Source organism: Thunnus albacares, chromosome 6 (assembly GCF_914725855.1).
Source record: "Thunnus albacares chromosome 6, fThuAlb1.1, whole genome shotgun sequence".
In the NCBI taxonomy this organism is placed as follows: Eukaryota; Metazoa; Chordata; class Actinopteri; order Scombriformes; family Scombridae; genus Thunnus; species Thunnus albacares.
The window spans coordinates 31,837,489-31,860,511 of record NC_058111.1 but is presented as its reverse complement, the minus strand read 5'-3'; the positions used below and the strand labels follow the sequence as shown (position 1 = coordinate 31,860,511).

General features: G+C 40.1%; 1 protein-coding gene across 1 annotated transcript in view; it reads left to right on the top strand.

Moving 5' to 3' along the window:
- Nucleotides 1-11,980: 11,980 nt before the first annotated feature.
- phldb1b (pleckstrin homology-like domain, family B, member 1b) overlaps nt 11,981-23,023 on the top strand; it is a 106,030-nt gene continuing 94,987 nt past the window's right edge. The window contains exon 1 of the mRNA XM_044354686.1: nt 11,981-12,192. The gene's annotated coding sequence lies outside the window, so the exon portion shown is untranslated. The remainder of the gene's footprint in view (nt 12,193-23,023) is intronic.

Sequence of the window (23,023 nt, the reverse complement as noted above, 5' to 3'; positions counted from 1 at the left end):
GAAATTCCAAAAAACATTAAAAGAACACGAAAAGGCTTCAAGTGCAAATAAGTGAGAGAGAAAGATCAGTGTAAACATAACTTCAGCTCCGTTGAACTGAAATGGAAATTTAAAAAGCAAGTTGAGACATTGATTGCAGCACAGGAGACCAACCGCAATACAACAGAAATGATAAGACAGAAAAATCGAGAGATTGAACATTTAAAGATGGAAAAGAAAGAAGCGCAGTATGATTTTTTAACCAAAAATACACCAATGCATTTCTCCAGGCGGCGTCAGTGTCTAGAGAACAGTAAGAAAGGAAGATTCACATAAAGACATTGAAGCAGAGCTAAGCGACGCCAAACCAAAGATTTGCAACTTGGATGATGAAATCGAGCATCTCCGATACAAATTAACGACTCGAGAGCCAAGTTCAAGTCAAATCCCTTCAGACCTATTCATCGATATACAGGCGCGCATGTCAGTGATTGATGATCAGGGGAAAAAAATTACAAAGAAAATAGTGTCGCTGAAAAGGAAATACTTGAATGATGGAGAGGGACTGGGGGGGAAACCACTGGAATGGCATCAAAACCAGAATGATGTTCACATGTTCAGAGCAAATCTTGCCCGTTCTGACTCAGTCCAAAAGGTTCTGGCAAGCAAGGCTGCGATTACACAGTTATGCTGTCAAGGCACACGAGAACAGTAATTCTCTTATTAAACTATTAAACGGAGAAGTACAGACTGTAAGATGGTGGTTTAATAAAATAAGTGGTGAAGTGGGGCCCTGTTGACATTTAAGACTCCCGAATCTGGAGTCACGTGGGACAGCTGACTGAGATGGTTGCTGATCTCAAGAGGAATCATCCAGTTTCGTCCTAATTCGATGGAAATCTCCACTACGTGAGGAATAACAGAGTGAAAAGGTGAGGAAGCGTTATGCACGTAACTTGCACGGTGGCTCAGGTTCACAAGGAGGTCCTGGGTTCGAATCCCAGCAATCCAGGGATGTCCCACCATCAAACACATGTATGTGAGGGTTAATACTAGTAATAATTTCACAGTCAGTTAGTATGTCAATGATGAATGAATAAATAAATCATACATAAATAACTAAATAAAACAAATGAATAAATATTAATTAATAAATAAAATGAACAATATTAAAATAATAACTACTACCTGCAAACTGATTTCAGAGAAAAACTGAGGCTTTGAAATCAAGGCTTCATCATTTCAATCGTGTGAATAATTAATCAAACTTATGAGGAATAAAGAATTATAAAGAATTAATTTCCAAAGACCAGTCTGACTTCAAAATAGCAGAACACCACAAACTTCCTGTTTCCACAGAGCAGTTTCACTTCAGGATGACAGCAGACCAGTGTCACTCAGACAGTATCAGGACAGTATGATGTGAAATTTCAACATAAAAGCCCTCTAAAATGTCAAACTTTTTAAATTATAAAAAATATGTATTTTTTGATTTGACTCAGCTGAATGGGAGAGGTTTCGGTTTGTTTTGTCTCATCATGTGTGACTAACCACAGTCACATTAAAGCTCTCAGAATGACTCATCCTGTCCGGTCACGCAAGACCTCATTCATGAGCATTAACTGTGAGGGCCACAGAAGCCAGACTAAACACAGAGCAGTGAGCCACAGGTCCACTTCTACATGCGTGACTCATCGCTGTGCTTTTATTGTACCTATAAAGTCCTTTTGAACGGTAGCTCCCAACCTTTGTGGTCTGTGACCCTCTTAAAACTTGCTACCTCTTAATTGTCACCGGTTGTTATGTCAAAGAGTTGTGGGCAGTTTAACCTAAAAGTGTTTTTGTTTTTTTTTTGTCTGAATACCATAGATGAACTTTTTTGTATGTGTTTGTGTTCACAGCAGCGTGGAGTCAAAGGTCAAACAAACACTTATTTCAGTGTCAGAACAGTCTCTCTCTTGTTTCTTTAGTCGCATTAGTTCACATTTTGAGTCATATTACTGTCACCTCACAGATCAAAAACACTGTCCTAGAGAAAGAATCAGACTAGTGTTCATTACACTTATAGATTGTCATCATTTTACTTACTTTGTTGTTTATTTTACAGGAATATAAAGACATTTTCCATGAGCGGAAACACCATCAGATGAGGTTTTTTGTGACTTGCTGAGGCTGTTTTTTTATTTGGAAACTTGTGCGTATGGAGGCAGGGGGTTAACATTGTGTACATACAGATGGTCTGTATGAGAGAAGAAGCTGAACGGCCGAGACGCTGAGGCGAGTCAGATGTTCAGCTGAAACGCCGCGGCCTGACAGATGGGTAAATGCTGTGAGATGAGGACTGTGAGGGGCTATGGGGGGGGGGGGGGGGGCAGGAGGGGGTGATGGGGCTTTAAAGGGTCAGAGGGGGTGAGTTCAACAGAGCTTACCAGCACCCATATTTGGACTGTGGGGTGTTGTTGGAGGAGGGGGGTGTTAATAGCAGCCCTCCAGTCATAAAAAGAGGGTGTGTCTGTTTTACGAATGAATGAGCAGGCTGATAAGCTTTGTGAAGGGTCTCGCAGGAGGGAGAGGGAGAGGGGAGAGCAGGGCCGCAACCGGAGCAGACACTGTTGTCTTTGGTGTGTTACGCACACACACAGTCTGCAGGCGGACACTTCAGACTGCAGAGCTTGAGACGGGAGAGAAGGTGAATCAGACTGGATGTTTTGACTGATCAGAGGATCAGCTGCTGCGCTGTCTGACAGGAGTTTTGGTGAAGTTGGTTTTCCTGGATGGAGAGCGGAGTTGGAAAAGTTTTATAACGTCCCGTTAACTGTCTGCTCGCCTGGATTCAAGGATGATGATGAAGAAGGTGCGATTTAAGGTAGGAGAACGCGCCGGGTCATGTGTCACATCATGTTTTTTTGTGGTTTTAATCTGTTTTATTGTGGTTAAGGCAGGAGGGCTCGTGCAGAGGTGTCTGATTTACAGAACTTCATGGGCTAAACATCCATTATGTTATCTTTTCCAGTTGCTCTCCTAATCACTTAATGGCTTGTAGCTCTTCCGCTGTCTCTCAGGAAGTGATGTGTTTTACTTTTCCAATTTGTTAGATGAAAGTTAAGAAGAAATTCATCAGTAGAAATCATCACAACTGAACAGACGAAGGAAAGAATGTCGTAGACAGAAAACTCCAACACTCTGATTTTGTGATAAGTAAAGCAGAAGAAATCACCACAGCCTAACATCATAGATGGCAAAGAAATCATAATGAAATAAATGAAAGTTGCCAGTCTAACCATCTCCGTATCCTGTTGAACCGTGTTGTAATCCACAAGTTGTCTCTCAAGAAATCCTGCAGAATGTGGCTGAACAAAGCTGTGTCGGGCCTCTGTTGGCTCTTCATTATCGGCTCTGCCTGCAGTTCAAAGGGAAAAACCTGCTGCTCAGTCTGTGTGGTGACACTGAGGTGATAATTACAGCTCAGGGACAGGAACAGGAGTAGCTGTGGCTACCGGCTCTCACCAACTTTAAAGATTCACAGTATAAACCAGGTGAAGCCACGGTAAACACATCACAACCTGTTAGTGAATATTAGACACATTTCACATCATGTCTTTAAGATGTTACGTCATGGTTCCCTTCTTGTCCTCATATTCTGTTTTTTGTATTATATTGAGCACATATATGTCCATATATCAGTGTTTTATCATTACTTTACACCCCGTCATACTCTTTCCTCCAGTGTTTTTCCTGCTGTTCCTTTACCAACCATTGCATCTTACAAAACAACTTACACAGTACAGACATTAAAAGTGGCAGAAAGTTAGGAAATGAGCATTAATAATATACATATTCATAAAACTGTCTACAGGTAGAAGACAAGGACATACTCTGAAAGCATTATTCTGACCTGTTATTCTGTGAGTCAGTGCAGTTAGTTTTGAAGCTTTACGAAGCAGTTTAGCAGCTTTGAGTTGGCTTTAGGGACACTGCAGGGGGTCACAGCAGGGAGGTGTGAGAGTGACTGTAAGTCATTTATTACTGTTAATGTAGCATCATGTGATGATGATGATGATGATGACGGCCGCTACGTTAACAGTAATAAACGTGATGCTGATGTTGTAACTGTCACCACTGGAAAGACGTAACTACTGATGGACTGTGAGTTTAGAGCGAGTTATGATCTCATGTTCCCGTCACAGATCAGACGCTGCAGGAGACTCGTCCGCTGTGACAGACACAACATGTTACTTTATGTCATTCACACTCCCACCTGTTACTTACTGCCAGCTGTTCAGGTCGTCCACTGAGAGGTGACACTTTTCCCGGGCGGCGTGTCAAAGAGAGCGTGAGGAAGAGGGGCAGGTACTCTAAAAGTGAGAGTGAAAGAAGTCAAGTAAACAGAAAACGACTCAACAAAGACAGAAGGAAGTGAAGGGTTCTTTAATGACTGTTGATTACATGCAGTGTAATGTCTCAGATAAGCTTGTCATATGTTGAATATATAGAGAGAGAAATCATGACATGGTGCAGGTGAGATGACTTTGTTGTATATGTGCACTTCACAGATGTTACAAATGAAAAACTGAAAGTGAGCTTTCTGTCCTGAAGAATATAAACACACAATCACTGACCTATGAATTTATCAGCAACTATTGTGATAATCAATTTGATTTTAGTCATTTTTTTCAGGAACATGTTGAATCTTTTATGTGTCATACATTTTGGACTGTTGATTAGACAAAACAAGACATTTGAAGACATCATCTTGGGCTCTAAGAAATTATAACAGACATTTTTCTCTGTTTTTGGAACTTTTATAGACAAAACGATTAGCTGATCAACTGAGAAAATAATTTGCAGATGAATCGATAATGAATATAAATGTTAGTTGCAGCCTTATACCTATTAGAGCTTTAGTACATCTATATAACAACTCATAGATTTACATTTGAAAACGGTTCTTCAGAGCACCATAAAGGCTCCACTTTGTGGTACTTTTGACAGCATGTGTATTAAGAGAGAAGTATGCCAGAAAGATAGACAGACTGGATAGACAGAGAGGATATTGGATGAATTTTATGTCTGTATGTGGAATTTCCTCTCTGTGACCGTTCAAACAGCAGCAGGTCAGCTGACCATCAAACTGTCCTCAGCAGCTTTCTGTTTGGGTCTCTGCTCACACAGCGCTGCTACATTCTGTCTGCCACCCTCCTGAACTACTCTATGTCTTTGACATCCGGGTTCAGTTCATAAAAGGTGATCATGTTTAATGGAATTGACTGTTCTCAGTTTGTTGCCAAACCACAGCATGGATCTGCTTTTCTGTGCAGTCTTTCTCTTTTCTTTACCTAAAGTGGAACTTCAGTGCTCCTGATAACAGATGTTAAAGTATTTTTACTTATTGTGTCAATAATAATATGCTTTTTGACACATTTTATGCAAATAAGAAATACTTTTGCTGTAATTAAGAACTTAAAAATTGGAAGAATTCAGTGCTTCTTTATTGTCAACCAGGAAAATCTTTGAGACACTACAGCTCTTCACTTTACAATACAGCAACTTCAGCTTAGTAGCAAGCATTAAACAGGCTACCAAAGAAGAAACGCAGACCACAGATATATCAAATCTATATCAACAAACATAACCCAAAAAACAGCAACTGTCTCAAAACACATTTGTAATTTTAAGGTCATTTTTAAACAAGTCAGTTTAGAAAAATATTAGGAAGGAAATTCTATGTCTGTTGCTTTTGATTGTTGGCTGCTTAAGCCTGCACCTCAAGGGTAAAAACGAACACTATTCTCTAAAGGAATAAGGAAACACTTTGGAAAATATCATTCACTGTCTTGCTGAGAGTTAGATGAGAAGATTGATACCACTCTCACATTATATCTGGTATCAATTTTCTCATCTAACTCTTGGCAAGAAAGTGAATAAGTGTATTTCCAAAAATGTTGCACTATTCCTTTAAAGGGTGATTTGGACTACAACCCAACCAGATTGGATTTGGATTTTTGAGGTCACTACTGATATCGATTTTTGAGAGTTTTAAAAAAAATGATAATGATAAATATTAGATATAAAACTTTTTTTAAAGGGACACTGTTTCTAAACTACCTGACACATATCTTACCTAGTGCTCAAAGATGTCATGTAGCTGACATGGTTCATTCACTGCCTAAGCCATTCAGTCCAGGAGAATATAAGAAAAGAAGTTAAGATTCAATGAAAGATTTAAAAGACAATTCCATCATTTTTCTATCTACATACATCAGCGCTAAAGCAGTTCATATCAGGACCACCTGATGGCACTAGTGCTCTGCTGTTCCCCTGCTCTGTGTCTCAAACACCATCATAAAGAAATGATGCCTCAAGCTTAAGTCTCAATAATCCTTCAGAACAGCAGCACTTTCAGATGTTTGTCTAAATTAAACCACTGCTGGCCGTTGTCATAAACTGGAACAACATTTCACAGTTGAAAGACGGAGCATGACATGAAGATTGACATGGAAGTCATTGTAGGAATACTCAGTCAGTTAGCGATAGTGTTCAATAAAACATTTCTCTGGTGGCACATTGTAGGCCCACAACAGAGCTCCCGCTTCCTGCAGTATGGCCCCCGGCTGCAGGGGCAACATGTGGGAGTCTGATCCACCACCCATCAACTGCAAACACATCCTGGCAAAAAATGATGACCCATTTCCTTCAAATCTTTACATTCCTCCCCTTCTGCCAGCCCTGAATCACTTGGTAATTGAATTTCCATCCTGGTCGACAGTATCAGAGGCGCGCAGAGACGTCCAAGCTTTTTGTTCACTGAGTGAGATACTCCAATCATCTCAAAGGATCAAGTCAGCGCCCATCTAGGCCTTTGATGTTCATAATGAGCGCTTCCCTCAGCTCAGCCCTGCAGCGCTGCACTGTATGTTTCTATAAAGGCGTTAGGATTTGAATGGGTGCGTGGGCGCTGGTGTGGTGTGGTGCAGGGGAGGAGGGGAGCAGAACCAAATATGCTTTTCATTAAAGATGAAAGGAGAGAGAGCTTTTACTGTCTCAGCCGTCTGTTTATGCTAAGTGTGCGGGTGTGCGTATGTGTGCACACACATAAAAGAAATTTACCTTTGACCCCCAGTGATTTGTGGTTACCTGGAGGCTCATCCATGCAGTGTGACTGCACTGCACGTCTAGTGCCTTTTTATTGCATCAACAACAAGAGTGTGAGGCTCAGTGCCACGTCATGCTGGCATCTTTTCATCCAGACAGATGCTTAAAGGGAAATGTAAAAGAGAAATTAAGGTCTTACAAATCACCTGTCGCTTCTCTTTGTATATTCACTGTATTCATATTAAAGCTGCTTGAGGCAGTCCTGCACACATTCAGATGAGAGAGAGAATTGTATTAAGTTTTCAATCTGAGCTTCAGTATTTACAAATCCCATAATGTGATGCCTGTACACTGTGGACTCCAGGCTTTTAAGCTCCACTATTCAATATTTCATACATAAAAGTGAGAGTATGTAACTTTTGCTGGACAGCATTCACTTTAGGTTGTTAGCTAAATCTATCTAAAATTTGCTATCATTGGCTAACATTAGCCAATGATAGCAAGTAACGGTGCGTTTTATTGCTGGAAGACAGTGTTATTTCGTCTTTCTGTTTGCAGTTAGAATGTCTCGCTTTAACTACTGATCAAATTAATATATCTAATGTGATTGAAAGGATTGTAGTGACCAAGCCACAGAAGATTATTAGCTAGTATGCTCTGCTAGCTTTTTAACCCCCCATTATGTTCATTTTTTTGGTTTCATGGCTGCAAATTTACTGTAGCTATGGTTCACTTTTACTTCTCTTATCACCCTTGTTTCCAGTAGGCATCTTTCTTCAACACCAAACAGCAAACAGTAAAAAGTTAGCAGCTAGCTGGTGAATATAGTGGAGCAGATAGCAAACTAAAGAGACTGTTATTTTTTTCAGACATTGGTTGAGACGAATACAGAATACAGTAAAAGAAAGACAATATAGAAACATAGAAACATGACTCCAAGCAAGCAACAGCATCTAGCAAGCTAATGTTGCTGGATGTGTGTTTTGTTGTTGTTGTTTTTTTTTAAAAAAGGTAATTATTTGCACATTAGCTGTAACACCACACATACTATGATAGAGTTGATTATTTTCTTGATTCATCTATTAGTTGTTTGGTCTATAAGATGGTGAAAAATGTCGATCATTGTTTCCCAAAGCCAAAGATGACGTCCTCAAATTTTTTGTTTTGTCCCGACCAACAGTCCACAACCTAAAGATATTCAGTTTACACAGACGACTAAAGAAACCAGAAAATATTCACATTTGAGAAACTGGAATCTGAGAATTTGGACTTTTTTTTTCCTTAAAAAAATGACTGCAAAGAATCACAGCTCTAGTGAACTTCTACTGATCCCCAGTGGCCAAACAACACATACAACCTCTATCAGCCTCTCAGTGAAAAATCAACTACAGTATAATGACACTCCATAAGCTAATGCCACAGTTTAAGGAGGCTTCCAAAAACCAAAAATCATATTCCACAACAGAGAAGTGTGAACTAGCTAATAACAGCCATGCATTTGAGAATAGCCTGTCACGCAGTGTTGAAGTGGAAAATGTGAGTAGGTGGTCATGGTGGGGAGGTGTGCTTTGAGTTTAGAAAGCCAGACATCTCAGTGATTAACACTCCTATCCACCCATGTTGATATATTACAGCAGTACTGTGCAACTATAAGTGTCTGCAGAGAAGATTTCCCACTAGTTGCCATAACCACCTTCAGAATTTCATTTAGTCAAACACATTAAATATGTTGCATCTCAGTTAGTTTGGTTGGGATGTTTGTTTCGTAACAGCCCAGCTGTGTGATTTAAGCAGACAGATGAATGTACTTCATATAAATCATGATAAATCCACCCAGTCTTACAGGAATGTTAGGCATGTGTGGTTTGTCATATCAGGACATTCATGCAAGTGCAGAACAGTACACACACAAATGCATGCAGTGGTTCCAGCTGGGCTTGGTTATATCATTGTGGAGAGTCAAGTTAGGTCCAAATAACCAGTTTGGTCAGAGAGGAAACACCAGCTACACTACGCTGATGACAGTCTGCAGAGGCTCTGCTCTCCACAGATGCGCACATTACCGCAGTCTTAGAAAAACAACACAGCATTACCTTTACTCCCTTTTAAGCTATGTGAATCAGTCTTACAGTATATTCTAGTGTAGTGATGTTTCGCTTACAGTATGTGCATGCATAACTCTGCACCACAGAAAGCATCACTAAACATAGCTCAGACGCCAGAGTGTTCTGAGTGTTCATTTCGGTTATACATGTCCATGTTTGTGTGACCTCAGTCTTGTTTTTGACTCTGTCTATAAACATAAATTCTATTTTTGTTGATACTCTCTAGCATGGAGCCAACGTAGTGGTAAATGTCATGGCAGCCGGGGCCAATTAGAATAACATTTAAAAGTTTAACAGCTAAACCTGTAAATTTCATGGCAGTTTTATCAGTCAGTGATATGTGGAAACAAGAACCAGAACTCATTTTTTCAAGACAGTGTCACTCCGTAAGATGTCTGGTAGTGCTCCATTGTGGCTGTAATTGCACAGACTGGGAGAAGAAGCGTTGAAGCTGGAGGCTTGAGGTGGAACAACTCCTTACTTAGATACTTTATGTTTTTTTTCTTTTCACGTGTCACTTATCTATATGTGTGAATGATGAAAAGACCGTCTTACCTGAATGACTAAACTTGGTAATGTTGGAACTTCTACGTATGAAATGGTCTGTAGACATGCAGAGTCAAAGCGGCTATCAAAGTGCACACCTGAGGAGTCACTGTGAGGATTCCATTGAATAATACAATATAAATATAGTTTACTGACTTTACTTATCCCTCCCTATTAGAAACCAGGAGGGGTGTCCTAGTGGCCTAGGGGTCTAAGGCGCTGATCATGTTATTTCAGCGTTCTCTTTTTTAAAGTTCAACTGAAATTAAATTGCCTTTTCTTGTCAATTACAGCATACATATCTGCTCTGTGAATCAGAAATCAGACAGTTTTCTGAAAAAGTCAGAAACTAAAAGGGTGAAATTTATATTTTAAATCCTTTGACTTCATTATGATTTACATTATTTTTGATTAAATACCATTCCTTTATCCACTTACATAGAGGGAGTTCTAATTTCGATGCAGAAAATCAAATGTTGCATAAAGTGATAACATGTTGTTCTATCATAGGCAGAGCAGACTGTCACACTGAGCCTGATTGCATCCTGCTACACAACACAAGAGCCACAGACTCTGAACAACAACCCACATTAGCTTTCCTGATAAAGTCTCCTTGTCTAACTTACAAACATGAACACACATCTTGTCCTGCAGCTTAGCTTGTTGAACGAGCCACCAAACAAACATTCACCAGGGAAAAGTGAACCGCTAACGTCAGTTAGCAGATAGATAGCTAATTAGCCACTTAGCGGCAACACATTTAACAGCATATAAACACATTCCCTGTTTGCAACACACTGTCTGTCTGTGACTTGTAGCTACAGATGTTTGTTTACTTTGTCTCCGTTCTGTATGGTATAACACTGGTAGCCTAACAGCTAATGTCAGTCAAACACAGACACCAACATACAACCCCACCCCTGATATTTCTTCATTGTAATAATACAAAACTATTAAAAATACATTTAAAAAGCATGTTGACATTATTTTTGACTGCAAAGAGGGATGATACAATGTGATTTCAGTTGGACTTTAATTCAGCTGGGGACGTTTGTTGCATGCAAACCCCCATCTCTCTTTCCTCATTTCCTGTCAGCTCTGCAATGTCTTGGGAACAATATTGTTGCATTATTATTTCCAAATGTGCGTGGAGAGCTGTGAATGTGCGCACATTTCAAAGAAAACTGTCTGAAACTCAAAAAACAACGTAAATCGTAATCATATGATTGATTGATGAAGTGAAAGTATAAATAATTAGCATTGAGAACTCGAAAATAATTCTTCTACTGCCTAAATGTCAAGATGAAAATCAATACCTGCCTCTGCCTGGTGGTAGTTTTGGCAGTTACTGGGGAAAATTGGAAGCAAAGTGATACACAGCCTGGCATTATAGGGAGCACGAGCCTGTGCGCCTGAGCTCAGGGCAAATAAAACCTACGCTACAGACAGATTGTAGCAAATGTCACAGCACACAGCCAATAGAGATGCATATGAAACCTACAAGGTGAAACTGGAGAATTCTTTGCTTTTCCAAATCTTGTTGCTAAATACACTTTTCACTCACTGATAAAGGTCCATTTACATTTGTTTTTTGAGTATATGAACATACTGTATTTTCAGATTCTGTTACACATGTAACCTTTAAATCTTATGCTACAGAGAGACTTGCCTTTCAGTGAAACAGAACTATAAATTGAAGCATGTTTATTAGAATAGAGCAGACTAGAATAGATTCTGAAAATAAGTGAATATGTGGGAAAAGGTAGCTCACAGTAACAGTAGTTCCAGTGTGAGGGAATAAATGGCTGTTCTCCAATGAAAAGTTCCCCCTCACTGTATTGGACTTGTATTCAGGACCTTGTTTACCTACGAGTCCGGTTTAAGGTGAACATTTCTGCAGCTTTTCATGAACAACACAGGATTTCTTTATCCAGAAGAATGAGCGCCTTGTGTCCCTGTATTGGGGTGAGGCTGAGCGGACAGGAAGGCTGGGAGAGTGTGTGTGTGTGTGTGTGTTTGTGTGTGTGTGTGTGTGCGCATGCATTTATGTGTGTGAGTGTGTGTGAGTAATGCCAAAAGAGAGAGAAAGAGAGTAAAAGAGGGAGCATGTGAGTCAAGAGAGAGTGAGAGGGAGGGGACCAGCAGCAGCAGCCAGACAGACAGTGTGTGTCAGCAGAGTGTCGGCCACATGGCTTTAGCCCAGTGTGTGTAATGACAGCGAGAGACAGAGTGTGTGTGTGTGTCGAGGAGAGTCAGTGAGAGAGACCCTGACGACAGGACAGAGATAGAGAGAGAGGGAGGACGCAGAGAAGGAAGCCTCCTCTTTGGATCAGAGTTTTTGAATTTTGTGACACCAGCAGCAGTTTTCCGTCCCGTCGCATCTTGATGAGCAGCCGTGGTGTGATTGTTTAGTCCTGCTGGTGTTACTCCACCGTCCCACTGTCACATCACACACCCACGCCTCCGTCAGGTAAAGTAGAAGCCTCACATGTTGAGATTAAAGGGTGATTGTTGTTTGATCATTGGCAGGATTGGCACTTATGTTGTGCCTGGTGTGTGTGTGTGTGTGTGTGTGTGTGTGTGTGTGTGTGTGTGTGGTCAGTCCAGGTGTCAGACAGGTTTGTTCATGCAGCTACAGAAGTGTAACTTATTCTCTGTTATTTTTGTGGTTTACACTTGTGATTATCACTTGAAGTGCAAAAGTGCAATCTTATTTAAAAGCAGTGAAGGAATTTTTTACACCCTTTATTACACGATTTGCACAATATATACTGTATAAATGCCTTGTATCATTTGATTGTATTCATTCAATTTAATTAATTGTATTAATAATATAAGAATGATCAATATGATAATTGATGAAAATTTCATAGCGGCAGAATGCAATAAAAATGTGCTTCTGTGATACATTTCTAGATAATAATTGCTGATTATACTTTAAGGTTATAAACGTATTTTTAAGTGGGGATGTAGAACATCATTGGCAATATTAGCTTGTACAATTTGTTTGTGATATAATGGATGTTTTTTTGGCATTTTCCAGTGGTTCTTACATTGTTTCATACAGTTTCTCTTCTCAGCACTACTATCAGTGACAGAATAGATGATAATGTATTTGTGGGTTTACAGATGACAGAGTTTTGATTGGATGATTTAAATGGCATTTTTCCATGGTTGAATCTGCTTTTATCATTATGAATGAACGGCAATGGGATATTAATCGTTCATCATCTGTATTTTTCCTTTTTGGGATCTTGTCTCTGTTTCTTTCCCTTGAGGTTGAGTGTGTCCTTGCTTTATCAGCAGCACAGACACAACAGTCTAGACTGAGCTTGTCAGGTGGAGTCTCCCTACGAAGCCTGAGATAATCAGGCAGGAGTGGTCAGGTCAACATGTTGGATCACACCTGGAACTGAATCAGTTAGTTTTAAAGCTGCACTAATCAGTATTTTTATATCAACAATGGATCAAATGACTACGTGCAATATGAAAGGTTTTGCTCATGTGATGAACCCACAGAGAAGTACAGAGAAGTACTGCCATTCCTCTCAGCTCTACAGAGCATTTTAACATCTTTCAGCTCATTGTTTTGGTTTTCTGGCCCTCAACTACTGTTTTGGTTCACTCTCACTCACTCTCATCAGCGTAGTTTCCAGCAGCTGCAACAGGAAGCTCTTTTCAGTGAAAAAGCTTTATTAAACCAGTGTACACTACCTGCCCAAACTGCAAACAGACAAAGTTAGCAACTAGTTTAAATGATTAAATTAAAGATTAAGATAATGTTGTCCAAGTATCAGTTACTTTTGCATTACTTTGCCTTTAATGTGAATTCTTAGGCATGTAAAATTATATTTGTACACACATGCAGCAATAATCTCTCAGTCAAGACACGTTTCTGTAAAGAATCCATCCAATAATCTTGATTTTTTTTTCATAAGTGTGCCACAATTTGGATTACAATTCCAATCAGATATGATCAGTTTCTCCCTCTCTAAGCACAGATATACAGTGTTGCTGTACCTGGAGGAGATAGAGAAGAAAACATGGGCCTGTGGAAGGCAGCACTCCTATACTGCCACGTTAGTCTCTTGGTATTCCCACCCTCCTGAAACACTGGCTGCTTTATAGGGTGAGGCAGAGAGACCCATACAGGGTTTGTTGTTGTTTGAACCCCCCGACCAAAAGCAGAGCTGGGCCACATTTTTCGGGCGTCTGGCAGAGAAAACGGCCACGCACAGTTCCCAGACTGCAGCAACTCTCCAACTAGCGATAATAAATCCTTTGTTATGTGAGCTCATTCTATTGAGAGCATAATCAAGCCAGTACAGAGGCACTCTATCTACCCCCACCACCCCCGACATCCATCCAGTCCCATTCTTTTACTGGCTCCCCTGTGTTGGGTCTTAATGCCTCCTCTGGGTGCTGTGGGTGCCCCACTTCTGCTGCTAGCGATACTGCTGACCTTGAATGTGATGATTTTCGCTGGTGAGAGACAGCCTTGTTGGATATTCACCACCAGAGGACTGTAACAGGCTTATACTTTCAGTGTATCATGGCTGCTTAGTGTAAGAGCCATGGGGAATGAGTGGATGTATGAAGGAAATTAGCAAATGGTGGCAGTTTGGCAGTTGTTGGTTGTAAATCTGGAGTAGGAGTCATCATTACATGCAGGCAATTTGCATCAGAGCCACTTGATTACAGCATCAGGTCTGGATAATGATTATTTATCAGTGGTGTGAAGCAGTTTCAGTGGTAATTGACCTCTGTGTGTGTAAACTGGAGTGGGTGTGTACTACTGGTTGGGTTGTGCTCATCAATTTTTCTCGACACTAATTGTCCATGTTTGATAGAAACTGAAGGCGTGATGAAGGGCGCATCTTTGCCATGAGCTGCAGGATGAAAAATAATTAGCCTGAAGGGTGTGCCGTAATTTTTAAAAAAAAACAATAAAAAACATGTAATATCTCAGATAACAGATCTAAAATAGTGGCAAAACTGGGGCATGGGCCACTTTGATGATGCATTCTGTAAATGGAGGCATTGTAATTAGAGAAATGATCAAATTGAATTTCAAATGATAAAATAATGATAGTAAAGCATATTTCATTGAAAACATAGGTCCCTTTAATTGACTTTATGTTGCACACATCTTTACAACTTACACTAACACTAAACACAAAGTACAACTGATGCTAATGTGACAGGTTTAATATAAATCCTCAGGTTAGTCAAATTATTTGGAAGGGGAAAAAAAAGGAGAACAGTAAAATTATTACCCAAACTCTCAGTTGAAAACATCCACAGTTTATAGATGGACTTCCTGGTTTAACTTTGACCTACTGTAGTTGTGCTGACATGTACAGTTCTCTTGCGGTATGAGGGATTATTACTGACATGAATACGGAAATTCATTCTAAAACATTCAAAATCTAATAATAGTTTGTTGATTTTATTTTGCCTCGAATTAAGCACTTTGTAATGTAGGAAAAGTGCTCTATAAATAAAGACTATTATGGTTTGTAACAATGGATCAAATGACGATGTGTGGTATGTGTGGTAAGGTGTTGTCCGTACTGACGAACCCACAGAATTATCACCAACTATGCAGTTCCCCTCAGCTCTGCAGAGAGTTTTAGCATCTTTCAGCCAAGTGTTTTGGTTTTACAGCCTGTAACCAGACTGTCTTGGTCTGCATTGTTTCCAGCAAAATCCTGATAAATCCACTGTATGTTACCTGCCCAGCAGCAAATGGCAGACAGCTATAGTTAGCAACCAGCTGGTGAACATAGAGGAGCATTGAGCAGCTAGATATTCTCAGTAGTTGATGGAGAGCAAAACAGAGCTAAAAGGAGAGAGACACTCTAAATGAATGTTAATGCTGCTCTGTGACTGCTGGATGAGTAAATAGGCAACTGTGTGCCATATCAACTTTATGAGGTAATACTATGTTAGTGTTGTGTTTACAGCTTGTTGCACTGCGACCAAGTAGCAAAAAAAGAAAAAAAAATGAATGCGGCTTTAAATTTGACCTATAATCTAATGGTGAGTTATTATAACATAGACATGACACACCCTAGATACAAAAATAACAACCAAGTTGTAATAAATCATTCAATCATCCTTTAAAGTTAAAAAGGTCCAAACATTCAAAGTCTTTGTTGTTGATTTGGATTAAATTTAGAGGGATGATGGACTGCATCTCTAACAGGGAGGAAGCAGTGAGGATGAGCCCCTCATCAGTACAGCAGAGGTTACTGTAGGTCAGATTTGGGTTGCACTCTGTCCTGACATACTGCTCAGTCCACTTTGTTATTCAAACAAACAGCTGTGCAATCCGCCGTCTCTCCAACAGCTGCAGCATGCACAAGTCACGCACACACATGCAGACACACTCAAACAGGCAGCCAATCAGAATGCATGTCATCTGCAGACTGGGATATGACCTCTGTAGATTTCTCTCTCTTTCTTTTTCCTCCCCCATCATTTCCTGCCGTCATTGTCTTTGTCTTTTATCTCCAGCATGCCTTCTGGCCAGCGATTCATCCCAAAACAAAGACATTATCATTCTCAGACTGCTCACCTCACTTCACTTCACCTTTTCCTGTCTCACTCTCACTCTCATACTCACACACTCAGATATTAAGACTCTCAGACATTGTTGACTTATAGTACAACAATTTACAACGTCTAACCAACTGTAAGCAATATGCTGCAGATGCACACAAAAACAAACACACACACACACACACACACACAGTCACACTTCACAGTGTTTTCCCAGAGGGGTTGCCATGGTAACAAAGGATTTGGCAGAGGCTGCAGTCTGGTAAAGGATGATCTCATGGTGTTTGGCTGCCGCTCCTCATCTTCACCTGGCCTATTTGGACGTGTACGCGCACACAAACGCACACACGCACACACATGCACACACATGCACACACACTCTGTCTCTCTTTGTCTGGCTGTTTGGAAGGAAAATCTGTGAGCACACTGATGCACTATGATGTTAGTGGGTGTGTCAAAAAGGAAACTTAAAATATAGTGAGAATAAATAGCAATAAATGCAATTGTTTTTGATAATATGGGATTAAAAGGCACATTTCTGTAATTACTATTTGAGAAAAATATTTTTTAAAAACCTTCCCCACCCATTTTCTTTTCCTTTATTTGTACAATTAAAAGATGCCAAAAGATGAGAAAAAAAGACATTGAAACAAGACAAAGCAAGACAGTTACATGACATTAAGACAATCAAACAAGAGGAATATATTTTTTTAAAAATTATATAAGGACAGTAAAATTGTACAATACAATATGCCATAGAATCAAATACGTAAAACAGAACATTACAACAATTATTAGTAGAAACATATGTAAAAGAATGTCTTGTTAACGTGGCAGAAAGTGGTGAAAACACAGAATGTGTGTGTGTGTGTATTCGTCGTTGCTATTGTGCATGTTTTCCACTCATCATCCCATAAGGAAGTATATAGTAAGTGTTTCCAGTGGCTGCTGAATGTCTTCTCAGTGTTAATGAGAGGACAATACACAGAAGGCTGTTTGGCTGTTTGGTCATCTGTGAGCAAGTCTGCTACTTGGATCAGTTTCCATGACTCAAAGGGATATCCCACGCTGCCTCCAACCGCCCCTTCATTTCCCTTCCCTCCCCTGCCTCCACCCCCTCCCTCGTCACTCCCTTCTTTCATACTTTGCCACCAACAATGTTCATTCCTACATCCAACTAAGCCGGTAGGACTTTGGTAGTACAGTATTAAATATGGACACCAGCTGGATATTATGAAAATTAATTTCTGAATGAGCTAAAAGTTGTGAAGGAGAGCATCGTTCTGAAGAGGGTGAGTGACACTGTGAATGTAAGTGTGTGTAGATGAGTGTTTGACTGTGTATCATGATAAAGTTAAAGCTCCTCCTTCAGGGTGGAAACATGCTGTTGTGTTTGTTTTGGCGACAAACTGGACGATGTTGGCTCATTAATGAACCTGCTCTGCCAAGATTTATAGAATGTCTGTGCTGAACTCATCTAGACACACTCAGATCAACTTTATTTACTATGTATGCTACGTGGACAAGAACTAAGGAGTGTGGGTTAAACTTATATATTGGTTAGCTGATATACACTCACTTCATTAGGTACACCTGTGCAATCTAATGCAATCCAATACAACAGCTCTGCTATAAATTCTACTTTTACAAAGCTTATACATTTTCAGTTTTTGTTGACATTGTCACAAAGGTGATAATTCTACTTAATGTTTATTATTGAGGTCGTAGTGGGTGGTGGTGTAGTGGGATGCATTATATTGAAAAGTGTTTCTAATATTTTGCCCCCCTCATATATGTTGATGGAGTGGACAAAATATTAGGAACCCCATTCAGTATAATGCAGGGTCCTGTCCCCGTGTGTTGTGGTCACGCAGTGTGTGAACTTTAGTGTGGGTCATGTAGTCCAGTATGCAGCAGCAGGCCAGCAACGTTCCCACTCCTCCTCCAGAGGATTACTGCTGTTGAAAGAGCCTCTTTGTCCCCGCAAGGCTGGAATGCCGGTCCAGCTCCACGTCTTTGGGCAACACTGAGCCAAAAGTCAACGGAACCCCTGAGCAATGGAATAGCACTGGAATACCACATTCCCAGTCGCTCACTCCCACTGGTTTCACTGTGTGGTCTATCAGCTCAAGAGGAGAAAGTGACACGTGACATTTACTCTGACTACTGCTGTCCAGCTGTTTTAGTCTTTATTACTTTATGATGTCTGAATGATGAGCCAGCAAAAGAACTGTGGAGGCTCTAGTAGTTGATGCACTGGTCACTGAGCAGATCATGCATCTGTATTTGTGATGGACATAACCTCTGTAATTTCAAACAAAAATTTCTGACGAGATGCTTTGAAGCCTTGGTGGAGCTGAGGTGCAACAAGCAAGCAGCTACCAATCGCAACAGCTGAGTGTGAAAAGCTGAGACGCCTGTCAATCAAGCAGACAGACCCCCAAAACGTACTCAAGTTTGAGCTATAATATCTGTTTAATAGAACAATAATCCTCAAAATTGCATCCAGAACACATCAGAAAATATCCAGTGAACTGAGATATTAAAGCTACATGTTACAAGCTAACATGTTAGCGAACAGTTGTCTGTTTACACATCCATGGGACACAGAGAAACAGTAGTATTCATTTGGAGTTGTGTTTGGGGTCACATTCACTCTTTTTTTAGTTCTGTTACGGTGTCCTCTAACTTCTGAGAAAATTACATGACTCTTTTTCTCGCTACAGACTCCACTATGCTAGCTGCTATACAGTCTCAGGTCTGGGATGTTTGGCGCTAGGTAGGTAGTGAACAGCAGGTCCATCAGAGCTTCACCAACTGAAAACAGTTGAGAATTATGAGAACAATGAGACTGAACCAAAACAATAAAGTTATGAGCTATACCAAAACAATGAGCTGAAAGGTGCTAAAACACTCTGCAGAGATGGGTGATGATTCTCTATGGGCTGATAAAAGTAATGACATGGAAATGCATCCAATAGTGCAGAGATATTTCAGTCTGGACCAAAGTGGGTGACCAACCAACTGACAGATCAGCTTGCCATCCATAGAGCACCCTGCTAGCATGGCTAAACTACTACAGAAATTGTATTTTAAGAGAGACCTTGGACTCTCTGAAGAGACTACTGTATCGTCAGTTTTTCTTGGATGCAACATCTTGTGGCCATTAAGGGAACCACAGCAACACGTAAGCATTGGCTTTAAGTCAGCTTTTTGATTTAGGAGTCCTGGACCTAAATTGGCCAGTTGTAGTGTCATTAGCAGGAGTGTACTCAATCATTTGTTTCTTGGTGAAGGCAAACACAGCCTGAATCCAGATCTGTCTTTAGAGTACAATTTTGGCACACTAAGGAAACTATTCATGCAGTGGTCATATTTCAGCTGGTCTCTCCTAACAGAGGAAAAAACAATACATTCATGCTGTCACTGATCATGTTTTAAAGCTGGTCTTCATCACCTTCATCCTTATCCGTTTGTCAAACGTATTAGTCTTTGGCTCTGAGCGTTGTCATGCCAGCACACTCACAATGATTGTTAGTGTTGGACTGGAGTTAGGACATGTTTCAGTAGATTGAATAGCTTCAGCGCAGTGGAATTTAAGGAACGCGCCACCCAATCATCAGATAGGTGATAAATGAAAGGAAGAAAAAAAACATCTTAAAGTTTCTCAGTGAGTTGTTGTTCCACCACAAGGCCTCAGCATGCCACACTGCAACCCGACAAGGAATATTTGACACTCAAAAAAGACAGAATTACAGTGGAGTATTCCTTTAACACCAACTAGCAGCAACACAGCAACTAAAGGTCAGAGTAGAGTGGTTGCAATAAATCAAAAAATGTAATTAATTTTCTGTAAAAAAAGTTCTTCTTTTCAACATGTCAAAAAATTTATTTTACAACTGTTTCCACTCATTCTCTTGAGGGCAGAGACAGCCAGAGAAAAACTGAGTCATCTCTGCTTATGGCTCCAGCTCTGTGTCTTAGTCAAAGTTACCACTTTGCTGTGTTGGATTACAATGGTTTGAATAATGACAACAAGTATTCTTTCATAGAGGCTTTGAGGTGTAATTTCTACTGTCACTGAAGACAATAATCTAATAATGACGGGCCCTCTGATCCTCAGAGCTGCTGTGCTGCAGTTTCACACATCTCTGCTGCCAGTGATTTCACAGCTTTGATGACAAAGCAGGCAAACACTACACTACAACTTATAGCCAGCCAGGCTCTAATGTCAACCTATTTGCCCTGTTTACCTGTGTATTTGTACTGGAACCTGTATTCATCTGAGGAAAGTCAGCAGAGCTATTTTTCAGCCCAGTACGACCACAGAAGTTTAATCTTGTCTTGCTCATGGACATCTCAACAGTAGTCACTGAGGACGGTGGAGAGGTTATTTATTCACTTTGCTCACCTATATTTTCCCATTCAATCCTTGGATTCAAGCAGCATGTCTGTAACTGCTGCCACTCCAGTGTGCACAGTGTGTTTGTTTGTGTGTGTTTATACCACTTTGTGTCTGCACAAGACACAAAGACGGGGCAGCTGGTGTGTTTAGCTGCCTGCTGATAATGGCGTCTCTCCAATGCACAGTGTTTTCATGCCAGAGTAATGAATCTGTGTTTACTCATGCTATCAGGCTATGAGGGGTACGCTGCTATCTCACTGAGCATAGATTTACATTTTAATGTGTGCTGGTTAGCCTTACTCTTATCTGTGTAAAAATACTATACTGTGTAGAAGCAATCATTCAGAACAAAATGTGATTCATAATTCCAACCAACAAATATGAATAACATTTTTAAAAGAATTGTTCTGAACGTGGCGTCAGAACACGTTTTGTCTCAAACATTTATCTAGAACCTTGGAGCATTTGTCTCCTGTTTTCATGTCAGCACATAATTCATTGATTGGAACAAGACCATGCTGACAGGCTGGTTTGTCAGTGTGCTTCCAAACCAAATCTCATTTAAAAACAGAGCATAGCCAAAATAAATCCTTTCCTGCACCAAATTTCTGACCAATGAATTGACGGCCGCCAAGGAGCTTTTCTTGTCAGATGGCGTTTGCTTAAAACTCAGACTCGTCATAACGTCATACAGTGAAACAGTAGTTAGTACCCTAATTCAAATTTAAAGGTGCATTTTCTTTTTTTTGGCCATCTTTGAGCACCGGAACAACATGATAAAGTTGTTCTGGTTAACATGTTAGCAAACATTCACATATCTACACATCCAGCAGACATGGAGCTACATTACATTCATTTGCAATAGTATTTTTGGCCACTTACTTTACTTTTAGCTCTAGTTTGGTCTCCACCGACCCCTGAGAAAAACATCTGGCTGTTTAGCTGCTAAATGCTCCACTGTGTTCACCAGCTAGTAGTTAACCTCATCTGTCTGCAGTTAGGGCAGGTGGCGCACAGTGGGTTTATCAGAGCTTTTTCACTGAAAAGAACTGCCTGTTGCTGCTAGAAACAAGGTTGATAAGAGCAACATGAGTGGGCTGGAAAACCAAAACAATGACCCAAAGTAGACTAAAAGGCTCCATAGAGTTGAGATGAAATGCAGAGTTGAATAATAATTCTCTTTTCGTTAAACACTAGGAGTTACACAATACACATTGTAATTTGATCCATTGTTAGTATAAAAATATTGATTAGTGCAGCTTTAAGTCAATTTAAACTGCATCCGTTTATCGCGTCTATTTAGACTGAAGAACCGTCATGAGAAAAATAAATGTGTATTACATTAAACTAGTATCAAACTGATACTGATTCATGTATGTTGACTGTATTTTGAAGATAAGAGGAAAGCTATAATTATCAACTGGAGGTAATTTTTTAAAATCTTTTTTTTATTATTTGCTACCAGTCCCACCACCTGCTACTCAGCAAATATAACAACTGCACTTTAGACATCTGAGCAGATGTGATAATAACAGACATCAGGTCAGTCCTGTCCCACAGCAGGGGCTGACCCTGACCTTTGCCTGTGTCACTTACAGGAAACAGTCCCTGGCTCAGCTCGATGCACAGGAAGTCTACATATAGTGACACTCAGACTGCTGGATGAAGCCTCTCTGTATGTCATCTTCTTCCTCTGTCTGTCACATGCTTCATCCTGTTGCTTGCACACTCTTTTGCTGTGAGTCTGGATATGTGCCTCTGTACAAAAATAAGATTATCACAAAGGTTTGGTAGGTGATATTCCCAAATACATAAATAGTATCAAACTGTTGCAAGTTATGTAATGACATAACCTTTTAAAGAGGAATTAAAAGCACATATAACCGATTTTTGCTCATGTTTGTGTGAAACTACCACTAACTTCACTTTTATCTCATATTTCTCAAAACGTCGGTCAAAATAACAACTTCCTGACACATTATTTGATGGATTTGCAACACGATGAGTTGTTAAAGCTCGTAAAAGAGAATGCTGTTGTTTTTGTAACAGATATCTCCTCAAACCATGACACCACAACTGAGGACGCCACCAACCAAAGCTATTCATGATCGTCTTATAAAGCTGGTAATGCTATGTTAAGGTTTGGGTTTGTAAGCCACCACTGGGGCAGTGATGTGCGTGCAGACAGCCATAAGTGAAGTTGTAAGAAATAGTTGAGAAATAACTGCAGACAGACAAGACTTTGTCCCACCCAAACTTCCATAGATGGACTTCTTCCTGTGTGTCCCACCAAAATGTAACTGCTCTAAGGATCCACAGGACTACAAAGACT